This window comes from Crocodylus porosus, unplaced genomic scaffold (assembly GCF_001723895.1).
Source record: "Crocodylus porosus isolate Cpor-Errol unplaced genomic scaffold, CroPor_comp1, whole genome shotgun sequence".
Classification (NCBI taxonomy): Eukaryota; Metazoa; Chordata; order Crocodylia; family Crocodylidae; genus Crocodylus; species Crocodylus porosus.
In genome coordinates, this window is record NW_017728949.1 from 39,364,290 (window position 1) to 39,377,700 (window position 13,411).

At 39.8% G+C, this 13,411-nt stretch overlaps 1 long non-coding RNA gene across 1 annotated transcript in view; it reads left to right on the top strand.

Moving 5' to 3' along the window:
• LOC109322901 overlaps window positions 1-13,411 on the top strand; it is a 38,393-nt gene that overhangs the window by 538 nt on the left and 24,444 nt on the right. Inside the window, exon 2 of the long non-coding RNA XR_002104505.1 lies at window positions 10,108-10,170. This is a non-coding gene — a long non-coding RNA (uncharacterized LOC109322901). The remainder of the gene's footprint in view (window positions 1-10,107; window positions 10,171-13,411) is intronic.

The window sequence follows — 13,411 nt, forward strand, 5'->3', positions numbered from 1 at the left end:
GCCCGAGGGACCAGCGCCGGCTCCTCCGCACGGGCGCAGACCAAAGGCTCCGCTGCACGCGAGAAGGGGGAGAAGCTCTTTGATACGGGCTGGCTTAGGAGTCAGCAGCGCTCTCCTAATTAGGATGTAGACAAACAGGAAAGAAATGAGCGAAGGATGCCAGATTTTCATGGCATCACTCTCTCTCTCAGGATTTCCTCAGTTTTAGTGCTGCCGTTGGATTTACCTACATTTTTGCCAGAAAGGAAGTAAACATGTCCCAGTCACATGTAGGCAGTCACCAGGGTGCCTGGCAAAGCTGCCTCCAAGTTAGCAAGGCAAGGGGGCGAAATGTGATGTAGACTCTGGACAGAAAATTTTTTGAAGAGCCATTTAGTTTAGAGGAAAGGGAGCGTTGATTTTCATGGGCCAAGACTGATGTTCAAGGCCAAATAGCGCAAAATCATTAGTTACTGCGGAAATACAGTGTGTCTTTGGTAACTATATGGGGGATGCACACCCTAAAATGAAAACAGGAGTGCATCCATACCTTGCTGCTTTGTGGAACAGACAGCAAGAAACATTTGAAGCAAAAATATCTTTTAAGATCTGTAGTATGTATGGGTAGCAAAGGTCAGTTCCCAAGGAAAAAAAGAACTATGTACATGCTGTTTTCAACAGTAATGTTGGCAGTTTTGCAAATTTTTGTAATAATAAATGCATGCATCATGGATTCATATAGGGTTAAAATAACAACTTACAAAAACCATTATGCTATTATGTTTAGCCATAGGAAGCAGGAACTAATGAGTAAGTTGAAGGCAAAGCATTAAAGTATTGCTTGCTTCAGACTGAATGTTATAAATTACGCTAGTTTCCAGAAAAATCATGTATTTCTGATTGTACGTACAGCTGGTTAGAACCACCACTTGCATATGTAGAACATACAGACATAACATCTGTACACATCCTTGTATTTGGAGATGACAGTAATATTTTTAAAAGCATTACATTTACCCTTTCCCCCCCTTAAATGGATAGTATTGCATTATCCACATTTGGTTCTTTTGGCAAGCAACAGAAATATAATATATTTTGATTACAATGAAATGGCCTTTGCTCTTGTTATATCTGACATTTTCTTTTTAAAATTTCTTAATAATATATTATACTGTAATTAGTAACATCCGCAGAATATTGCGCAGAGTATTTTTTTGGAAAGAATGATACATTTTTTAAAGGAAGGGTAAGAACAATTACCACATCATATAATATGTTTCAAGAAATCTGTAATCAAAACCATCTTTCACATAAAATACGTATTTTATAGTTGAAATCCATTTTTTCATCCACTATAAGTGGCATTTTAGAATTACTGTCATAAAACATTACTTACCAACTGCAAAAATACATGCAGTGCAATAGTAAAATAGTTTTGTCTAGGTTCTGAACGTATATGAATAAAGAAGTCATTGAAGTATCACAGAAATCCACATGCATTTGAGTCGTGTGTATATAATTCTGAGAGGTTTTTAATTATCTTAAAAAAGCATAGGATTTTGCTTACATGGCTGAAAGAATCACTCCGATCAATTGCATTCATGCTGATTTTAGGAACACCCTTGACACAAAGCTGCCTTAGAATGACATCCTAATATACACGTTTCCCTTTCAATATATTTTTAAATTTCTCACTGTGTTAACTGGTTGCCATTTATTTGTTATTTTGCTTCGCGTCCTGTATAAAGGCTCAATTCTGCTGAAACACTTACCTGATTAACTTCCATCATCCAAATAATCGAATTTATTTTGGACAGATTACTGACATAAATAATGCATATGAGTGTTTACAGGATGCAGGCTTAAATTATTTGGGAAACACTTCCTTTAAATTCAGCATTCTATTTATGGTGGGTGATTTTAAACATATGGCTTTATTGGTGCAGAAGATTTTCCAAGTTAGCTCTGTGTAATATTTCAAAACCAAGTATGATATGCCAGTGACAGCTTTAAAAAAAGCAAAAAGACTCTTAAATTTAAATGAGAGTAATAAAAACACAAATAACCAACAGGCTGAGTCTGATGTGAGGAGTATCTGAAAGTCTTATTGTTTAAATTTATTTCATATCAATCCCGTTGATTTCAGTACTCTGTGTCATAATTTTTTATAGCACCTCCAAGTTTGGTAGGCATTTCACATAAGATTTAGTCCTTGCTTAAGGAAGCCTATAGTCTGAATTTCAAACATGACACAAAGGATGAAAGAGGAAAATAATATAGGAAGAGTACAATTATTACAGCAGGTGGTACTGGATGTGTTCCTGTGATCAGAAATTAGGTGTTTATGTGCTCTATTTACTGCACCTTCTTTCACTGAGTTTCTTTAGATAGTTTTAGAATTAAAGGGAACCACCATTAAACTTAGTTCCATCTTAATTGACTCAATTGAACAAAATGCCGAGCTTTTTGAAACAGAAACAGACGACGGATGAAATCCTGGCTCCACTAAAATCAATGGCAAAATCTCATCAGCTTCAAAGGAGCCAAGATTTCACCTATTATGTGTTAATAATTTGCATCAACCATATAGTCTGTGAATTATGTTTAAAGGAACTGAAATTACAAGTTATTCATATTTGTTGCTAGCTTTTTCTGCTGAAAATGGAAGATATGCAAATGTAAATTAAGGCACATGAAATCCATATGCAAATGTAAATTAAGGCACATGAAATCCATGTTGTATTTCAATTCCCTTGTAACGTCTAACTATAAAATAGCATACTAGCGTAAAATGTACAGTAGTTGGTGTATATATAGTGTACGTAACTGAGAATACTGGGTCTGGTCTAAAGTAAACCACTGGAAGAAAAGACATTTTAAGCCAAGGGTACCCACGTGAGTCACGATTCATATCCATCTTCAGAGACCTTAAAACTGTGAGTTCTTATGTATCATAGCCATACAGTGCTTAGTACAAGAGATGGGTGAAGTAGGGCAAGTCAGCATTAACTCTGTACTCCTTGATTTTGTATGTTTAGTGTTATTTAAGTAAATCTTTAATTTTAATTTCCCTTTTTAAGTAGCAGCACCATAATGTACTACAAAGGGACTTTTTATCTGATCATAAATAAAAGCAGAAAAATATTTTTTGTTATAAGAACGAGAGACACTAAAAGGCCACCTGACTTTCAGCTGTTCCTACACACAGCTTTCCCCAGACATCTTTCTGATCCATTTACTCCTTCAGAGTAGGATGAAACTAGTCCTTTGTAAACATTACATTTGCAACCTTTTGATGAAATACTGGACAATATTCCACGTACACAGAGATAATTCTTTTTAAACACCATTTTATATACAGCTGAAAATTGGATTACAGTAGGGTGTAAATTTAAAAGGCAATACCTATTCCTGAGTAATTAATTCTTTTATTCCAGAAAAAAAAAGAGTGCTTTGTCCAGTTTGGTTTAATTTACTTTGAATGGGGATTAAAGCTAAACTGCATTGAGGCACTCTTATTTTAGAATAAGAAGGTCCACACATGGAGTTTTCAGGAATAAGCTATTCCTATAGAATGATTCCAGAATCCCTCCACATGTAAACAAGCCATTAGCTAATGTTTAACCCTGTAGTGTGCGACATGTAAATCTTGAAGTGTGAAGAGCCACTGCCATTTTAGGGATTTTATGTTCACATTAGGCTGCATCCCTTGTTTGGATATTTGTGTGCTACTCCAACTGAAGTCAGATGTTGAATGGGGTATATGCCAAGGCATAATAGAGAATATTTTGGAAGCATTATTTAAGGGAAAATAATCCATGATGGAAATAGTTATAAAAATTAGCTGAAGGACATGGTTAGTATAACAGTGGTTTTTCTAGCTCACTGAACTTGTCTGTAACTCATCTATCTGATTTGAGCCCTACCCTTTTCCCAAATGGGAAAAAATGGCCTCTGTGTGTGTGTTTTAAGTGCTCAAACCTTCCCTCCTCCCAATAAATTGCTTTTTTGCTTACCGTTCTTTTGGAACTAAAAACAACTAAACTGATTTATGTTAAGCCTGGGAGGGGAAAGGGGAGTGCATCCCTGCATAGTGCTTACTTATACATTAGGCTTCATGCCTGGTGTGAATTTAAATGGCTGAGCAATAGACCCCTCAAAAATGTGTGTTTACAATCAAAAAACCAACTGATCCTTAACTACAGCAACCTTGGTTAGTATGGTTTAATATATACCAGATACAGTCCATTAAACTGGTACAAATACAATCTTGAAAACAGTAGTTCACATTTTCCTGGTTGTAGGTAATTTTCCATACTCCCAGTCTACCGTTGTGAAAGCATGTCCTTATTTCCTGACTTTGAAGTACAGCCCAGCATCTGTGTTGCCTGATTACTTAGCATTCCAAGTTTCCTTTAAGTGTGCAGCCCCTATTACTTTAAGTCTAGTAGCTTCATATGGCCCCAGCTATTTGAGAGTCTCGTTCATTGTTTCACAGAATCTTATTAACAGCTGTGTGATTCTCATTTGCAAGTTACTGCCTGTAGATATCAAATGCATAGTCCAGTCAATACTGTATACCTAGGTCCCAGAGCCTAAAATAAAGGCCTGGAGCCAGACACTCACCTGGGTACAACTATATAAAAATAAAGGTTTTCATGGTGGAAAACTATGTATTAAAATACACTGCTTTTCAGGGCAGTGGGATTATGCCTCAAGAGCTTGGACATTTTACCACTGATTTCAGTGGAAACCCTAAACATGTTATCTTAGATTTTAGACTATAACCAATGCACTGTGTAGTCTGTAATACTGCAGCCACAGATTTTGTGTGTTGCTTACCCACGGTTGCAAAATCACACATCAAAATCCAAGCTTGGATCAAGGACATGGGGAAGTCAATGGAGCTGTACCAATTCATATTAGCAAAGAATTTGGCTTTAAGTTTCCAGCATATGTGGTTGCAAAAATAGCCTTTTAAATATGATGCTAATATAAACTCGTGAGTCAGCAGAAAGTTTAAAGGAGTAACGGTGAAAGTGTGAATTGAAAGTGTGATTACGCCCGTTAATTTCAGTGGTGTCTTAGTTTAGATGCCTGATGATCATATCAAGAAATCTCTATATTAACCATTAAAATGTGAATCCTTTTAGCAGGTAAATGTAGCTAACATGCAGTGACAGATACAAAAATGCAATTTGCATTGGTACTCATACAAGGAATGTGAGGAGATGATGGAAACTCTTACCATACCTATAGGCTAAGGATAATTCATCATTTATCCCCTTCCAGGATCTTCTTCCTTTAAAAACTTCTCCTTTTTTTTCTATTGTTTGCACTGCCTACTGTGTCGCATTAGAAAATATTTGCAATATCTCCCTAAATTAAGATATGTTAAAAGCAAGGCTAACTGGCAGCCAGGCATCCACATGTGACCTCCTAGCTTCCACCCAGCTGCTGCAGTCAAGGTTTTGGGCTCTCCCTCCCTCTACTGCCTTCTTCTTGGGTGGTAGGGTTCACCATGTAGTGCTGGGATACCCACAGCTGGGGTGCTGTGAGTGGGGACCAGGGTACACAAGGCTGCAGCAGTGGGAGGGAAATGCCTACACACCACAGTGCAAAGGTTCCTGTGGTGCTGCAGCCTACACAGTATGTGCCACTCAGCCCCTTTGAAGTTGAACAGCCCTGAGTTAAAGCATCAACAAATGATAGGTACATGGACCTTATTCTCTCACTGAAGAACCTAATTTACATCCACATCAGAACAAATCATAAGAAAAGACTTACAGTGATTTAGGAATAGGTCACCATATTAATTTTGTTTTGGTTAAGATTCTGACAATTTATGGGAAACAAGGACAGCATGGAATGTAAGAATCAAGTACTAAGTGCAAGATACACTTCTTGGTTTTGGTATCAGACCTAATGATGAAATGGAGCCACAGACTTCAAATTTAAATCTGGTTCTAACTTCTCTGATGGATGTAAGTGTTTGAATCAGAAATTATCATTCAGTGCTTTCCTAATAACAAATTTTCTATTATGTCAGTATTAATTCTGGGCTGAAATTAGATCACATAATTGAATGTATTTTTATTTACGTTAATATTGGCATAAGACATGGAAAAAGCATCAGAAGTTAGACATACAGAGCTAGTGTGCCACTACACAAATAAAACAACCTAACGGTATGAGGGCACAAACCAGTCTATGGGATTTGTCACCATCCTTGAATTCTAGGCTGTAATGTTTCCTCTCATGTCATTGTTTCTTTGTCTAGGTAGATAATCTCTTATGAGACTCTTTATCATAATGCAAGCAAGATGTCGAGAAAGATACAATTCTACACGTTTGGCCTTAATTTATGAGCACACACTTTAAAAGCCCTGAGTACCCCTATTATCCTGAGGCCATGCTCAAATCTGGGGATCCTAAATGATACTGGGCATGCCAATGACCTGGCCAGTTTCACTATTTGTTCTTTGTATATATATTCATAACATTACACAGTTCAGTGCCTTGGTCACTGTGGCAGGCCCCCGAGCCAGACAAGCCGGGTCCTGATTGCAGCATGGCATGATGTCCATGCACTGAAAGGTGGCCTGGAAGCCAGGAATGTGACACCAAGCAGCCTGTGCCAGGCTGGAGCCTTCATTGTCTCATGTCAGATGGGGACAGGAGAAGATAGACTGGTGGGCCCAGGGGGCACCTGGTTGGGGTAGACCTGAGGGATGGACTGCAACTCCATAGCCTCCCAACAGCCCAACCGCATGCTCAAAGTGCGCCACTGGGGGACCCTACTGTATCCAGCCACAAATGAGCCCAGCAGGGAACATATGAAACCACAGGGACACCTGGCCACAAGGCAGTAGGAAAATGCCCCAAGGAAAAGGGGGCCAGATTGAGGAAGGAGGGTGAGGGGGTGAGGAAGCAATGTGGGGGCAACACTGCCCTAGCCACTGCTCAGCGTGAACCACATTAAGTTAACTTGGTTTCTTTTTGCATTAGCATTTTCTCTCCAAGCATAATAGGTCACAGCAAGTGACCATGATACTGGGGCATCATCCCAGCTGCACATCAGATCGCCTGCAACACCAAGGTGCAGCCTGTGACCTACAAGAACACCTGGAAGGGTGTAGGGGAGGAGGAGCCCCACAGAAGATGCACCAAACGGGTGTCCCAGACCTAGGAAGAACCACTGAACAACATCACAGAGGTACGGATAACACCCGAAGGTCTTGCTGGGTGAGTAGGCTTAGGGGCAGTCCACCCCTCACGTGGCAAGCCGAGGGCCTGCCACAGTCATCTTTATGCTTAATTGAGTTATGAGCAAAGTTGATTAGGTTTTTAAAGCAATATGAAAAAAAATCTTTTATTGTGTATTTGCACACAGTTCTAATGTGTGAATAAAGTGCCATCCATTTTTTACTGTTATTGTTTAGGGCAAGCATTATGTGAAAGCCAGAACTACAGAAACAGGAAAAACAGATTAATTATCTTTAATTGACATCCCAAGCTTTAAGGTACTTTGAAGTTGTACAGCTACTATTTTTCTGCTATGGTTTTCCAAAGCAAGAAAAAAAAAAATCTGTTAAGAGCATCACTTCATTTTAATTTGTCTGTATAATTTCTTTTCTCTTACAGTAATTAAAAGTGAAGAAGCAGCAAGCAAGGAATTTTCATGAAGGTTCTAAAACATGCATTATTCATCTGAAAAATAAAAAAACAACTCTATAATATTTACTAGGTTTTTATGTAGTAAACCCCTTTAAAAAAGTACATTCTTACACAGCTAAGTGTTAATGTGCATTGGTGTTCACATTACATGTAACTTGGTACATTGTAAGTGTGTCTACATGAGAGGCTTACTGCATGGTAGCCTAATAACACTGCGGAGTAGTGTGCCAATCAAAAACCATGCTAATAAGCTACTGTGAAGTAACCATCACAAAAATGTGTTCCAGTGCTACTGTACAGTCAATGTAGTTACTGTGCACTCAGTTAGTACTTCAGTCTCCTGGCCCAATGTGCATGGGGCCAGGAGACAGCTGTCACTGCAGCTGGTGGGGCTCTCCTGGCCCTGTGCCCACTAGGACTGACTTCATGCCCCTTGATAGCCCCTAGGTTAGCACCTATGGGAGCTTGGAGCTCCCCCTGGCTGCTGCAGGGAAGCAGAGCAGGGTGGGAACAGCCTTATACTGGGCTGCTCCTATTGGGATCAAATCTGCTCCAAACAGGGAGCACAAGTAAATGTGCTCCTGAGGAAGGCTTACTATGTACAGATTAATAGCACATGTAGACACACCTTGTATGTTTTATAGTAACTGTGAAAATGCACGTCCTTGACATCTTCCATATCAGGATCGAAAAGAACTTGCAAATGACACTCCCCCAAGGTAGATACTTTCCCAAATTAAGAGACCCTTAATTTGGCTAAAGTGAAGCCCAGAGCAAAACTCTTTCTATTTAGCCTAGAAAATGTCTCCTGGAGCTTAGGGAGGGAAGACCACTATATCCATTTAAGGAGTGCAGTATATTCTTCCGCATAAGGCTGGCCAGCTCTTTCAGGCAGCATGAAAGAGTCATGCCACTGTTTACTTTCTTTCTCCTTTCAGGTGCTGTGTAAGACTGGGGACAGGATCTAGCCCTAAGTAGTTTGCAAACATGATAAAACGCCCAGAGGTCCAATTCTCTGCTGCTTGCTCTAACCATTACACACACATAAGAATCTGTCCTAAAGTAATAAAAATAAATGGGGCTATCAAGATAGCCATCACCACTGATGCATGCTATGACCATTTGAAACTGAGCTGTGCTTAGGATAATGTGGATAGCCACAAGACCCATGATAATCACAAAATTAACTCAGTTCTCCACTATATTTTAATATGTTCATTTCACTGTACATCCTGATAGATGTGTAAATTATTCCAAGGGAGGCAATAAGACCCTATTTACCAAAGACTGAATTCTGCTACATTACATTGAGTTAGTATGACTTTACACTATAAGTACTCCCACTGATTTAACTAGAGAGTACTGACAAGGGAAAGGACTATCCAATGAGAGAACGGCTAGCAGATTCTTAGGCTCCAGTCCTGCATTCAGTTCCATTAGCATCCCTGCATTTCTCCACCAAATGAATGTGGGCTCTGCAAGCGCCCACATTCTCAACTACCAATTCTCACTCACAGATATTAATGCACTCTTTGACTGCATCTATACAAGACACTGCTGTGCAGTGGTAATCTCCTGAAGGAAAGCCTGTTAAGGTAAATGTTGAGACACTTTTGAATATAAGCCACCATCTGCCATCAGAGGTGGTTCAAGCACCCACGTTGAACGCCTTCAAGAGAAATTTGGATGCTTATCTTGCTGGGATCCTATGACCCCAGCTGACTTCCTGCCTCCCTGGGCAGAGCTGGACTCGATGACCTTCCAAGGTCCCTTCAGCTCTAATGTCTATGAAATCTATCCCTATCATGCTGAGACAAATGCATAAATAAGCTTCAGATAATTACTATATAGTTTAAGCTGCATGAGTTTGCCATAACTTTTATGTATCATTATGTTACAATGTTTAGATAAATTGCTTGATGGAGATCACCAGTGTAGGTCCAATTCATTTTTGTCTGTCTTAAAAAGACCACAGAAAAGCATTGGTCCTCATCAAACATTCACTGAAAGGACAGCTTACTGTAACACATGGAGGTAAAGAAAAGGTTTGGAAGAGGAAGAGCTGCATTATCAGTATGGATTTAATTGTTCCTTGTAGCCAGTGAAAAGCCATATAAAGATTATGTTGATTTAATTGTTAATTCATCTGACTTTATCTTGATGAAAAATGTACAACCAACTATTTTAAGACTTCCCCATTACTGTTTTCCCAGATGCCGCATCACAGTGAGGAAGGTGAGAGGGTCTGCTACACCTGCTACTGAGCTCTCCAAGATTTATGTCCCCCACAGCTGATCATATTTCATACTAAGTTATCCCCTTTGTCATACAGGGTTCTCCAACTAAACCCTTGTTGGACTTGAGGCACCCCTTATTGGACACAAGACATAACTCCATAACTTTTGTGAATTGAGCAACGTCCCATTTCAAAAACTAATTTATTTATTACAGTGCCTACCTGCTTGCAGAGGGACTAGGCACTGAGGGCAGAGCAACAGCCAGGCAGTTCTCATGGTGAGTTGCCACTGTTTTCTATATTTCACTAGTTTTCACTTTATTGTCCCAGAAACATGAGACCTGTCAATCTCTTATACCTTCCTTAATGTCATAACTTCTGTCAGCAGTGACTGACCTGCCTTAACACAAGAACAGCTGTTGCACTATAGAATGCCAATCCAGGTTATGGAAATATTGTGTATTTTAGTGCGAAAACACTGTACACAAAAGTGCAACTATTGACATGCATTTAATGTGCATTTGGTTAGGAAGGAGGAGGGAATTTCAAGGGGGAAGAAAGATGCATTCGTGTAACTTGTCTCTCAAGCAGTACCCTCCTAACAATACTTAGAGAGACATTTAAACTTACTCTCTGGCTTTTAATGTTGATTAAGGGGGTGACTATCTGGTTAAATTCTGCTTCCATTGCTAATTTACTACTGATTTCTCTCTCTTCCTCCTCCTCCACCTATTCTTATCCATAATGGCATTTATTCTGCCACTGGTGATATGACCTGTGTTTTGAAGATTTCCTTTGTGCATACAAGATATGATGCTTGATACTATATCATTGCTAGAACAGGGTGAAATATTTTGGTTAAATAGTTTATTACTAGAAAGGCAGATTGGAGTAAACTGAAACTGGTCATGAATTCATGTCAAATGTAATCAATTTGTTAAAGTCAAAAATAAAATTTTGAAACAGTCAAAATGTTTAATTTCAAAATTAACTTAAATGTTAAAAGTAAGGAAAAAATCCCTAAAATGAAATGTTTTGTATGATGTGAAATAAACAACATGTTTTTGGTAAGAAAACCTAAACACCTTTATTTGGTATGAGCTAAACTGCTTCCCCCTCCCCAATTTGAAATTTACCAGCAAACTGAAAAAGAAAAATCAGTGATTCATGCAGTTCTAGCTTTGACATGCAGACATTTACAATTTGTTAATAGCTAAAAATGACTTTACTGAGTTTGTAAAGGTATAACTATGATGAAATTTGACCCTTTCAGTGAGTGGTAGTAGTTATTAGAGCAATTGTTTCCGGAGGTACTTCATAGCCACTGGACCTTGGAACAAATCCGACATACAGGATATGTCTACACATGCAATTAGTTGTGACCTAATTTACTGTACATTAAGCTAATGTGCAGTAAGCAATTTTTGTTAGGTGCCTACACGTACAGGACTTGGCACTAAATTTCCCTCCAGTCCCTCCAGTCTTGCCATGTGCCCCTATGGCCACTGGGGGGAACTGGGGGGCCCCTCTGGCCACACCGCTGCCAACACTTTGCAGGCATGTTGAAGCCAGACCCAGCTGCTAGCACTTGGCAGCCATCTTGGAAACACAGCCCCACCCTCTGATCCCTGGCCAGGCCCTTCCCTGCCCAGCACAGAGGCAGCACATGACAGCTCCCTCCTTGCCCACCCTGCCTCCATGCCATGGCTGCTCTAGCTCCTGCCCCTACCAGCAATGCCCAGCACCCCATTGCTCCAGCCCTGCCCCTGTGCTCCTGCTGGCCCCAACAGGTCCCACCCAACGCAGGGCCTAGGAGAGCTGCACACGCAGGGCATGCCAGCAGAGTCCAGGGCACTGGGTGCAGGAGGCCCTGGCTGACCTCCTCCTCCTGCACTCCCCACTCCAGTCCAGCTGTCCTACTGCCCACACTTCCCCTACCCTCTGCCCACCCCCAGCTCTGCTCTAAGGACTTGCACATGGTTGAAACAAAAAACCTAAACATTGGTATATACCTGCATTTACAAGTATCAGATTTAGCTGTGATTAGCTATTTTTGCTGTGCAGTTAGGGTGCACAGGTGTAGACATGCACCTTTACTGTGCAGTAAATTGGGCTACGGCACATTAACATGTCTTGTGTAGACGTGCCCACAGAACTTGATTTTGCAACTGCATTTCTCCAATTTTTCAATGAGACACAGCAATAGTACAAAACTCAAAGATGAATTAGAGCCACCCTTCCTACATAAACAACTTTTTTAACACAAAGGCCTAGAAATTCAGGGAGAGGGATGTAGTCCCACAATAGTGGAGAGTTTTTCCTTGCCTACTCCCATAAATTGCTCAGGTCATTCAGGATAGACTCACATTTCTATATACACATCTGATCTAGGTTCTCAGCATGTAAAGTCATACATCATTATCTGACATGCTAGCTGTGCTGGCCCACATTCCATCAACACAACACAGAACAACTTTCCTTCTCTCAACACCTTACATTTCATTCATTCATAGGCGTCATTCATGCATTCTAACAACAAAACGGCACCATTCGTCTGTTCTAACAACATAATTACTAGTTATACAACAAGTTCCTGTTGGTCACTAAGGTGTCTATGAGTAAGTTCTCAGACTGGGATGTGATCTATGCCAGTGACATGATCTATTTCAAAATGAAAGTATTCTTAATTAGTAAATAATACTTTAAAACGTATACTTTTTTGTCCTAGGACCTCAGAAGTGCTTTGAATTCTAATCTGCCCAAAATACCTGATAGAGGGGTATTCCTCATTGGACAGATTACAGTAAAAATAAATGACTCACCTAACATTATACAACAAATTGACAGTAGAACACAAGGATCCCTGACTTTTAATTCACCGTACTAAATCACAGTACCTTCCAAAATGACTAAGTATTGGTTTGGCAAAAGACTCATTGTTCTCACCATCAAGTATATTGCTAATATCATTCTAATGAGGTCATCCTCACCACTTTAATGGACTTCAAATATTAAAAATCTATAGATAATAAGGCATTTTGGAAGTCAGAACAAATTGTGGCGGGGGGGTTCTGGAGACCAATGAAATAAAAATGTTTGGTATTATTGATCCTGAATGCAACTCCTTGGAAGATATTCAGTCTTTGGGGAACTGGTTGTATTTGTGCAGTAATCTGATGCCACAGATTCCATGTAATACCATTGTGTTAATGTCATTGCTGCTAGACTCACTACACCTTATTTCTGCTACTGGACTTGAATTTCAGTTTCTCCACTTCATGCTGAAGCACTGAAAGCCAAGTGGATCAAGTGTACTGCAAGTGATCTGGGTCAGTACCACACACATTCAAGCTGTACTGCTACAGGCATGGAAAGAAAGCATTTCCTTACCTACAGAAAGGAAATGCTTGCCAGATTTGACCTTGCTGTAGACAGCATGTTTGGGAGAGTCAGTGCAGCCTATCCAATTGATAAATTCTGCTCAGCAGAGCTAGTCTGAGCTCTGATTTTCCATGTTTT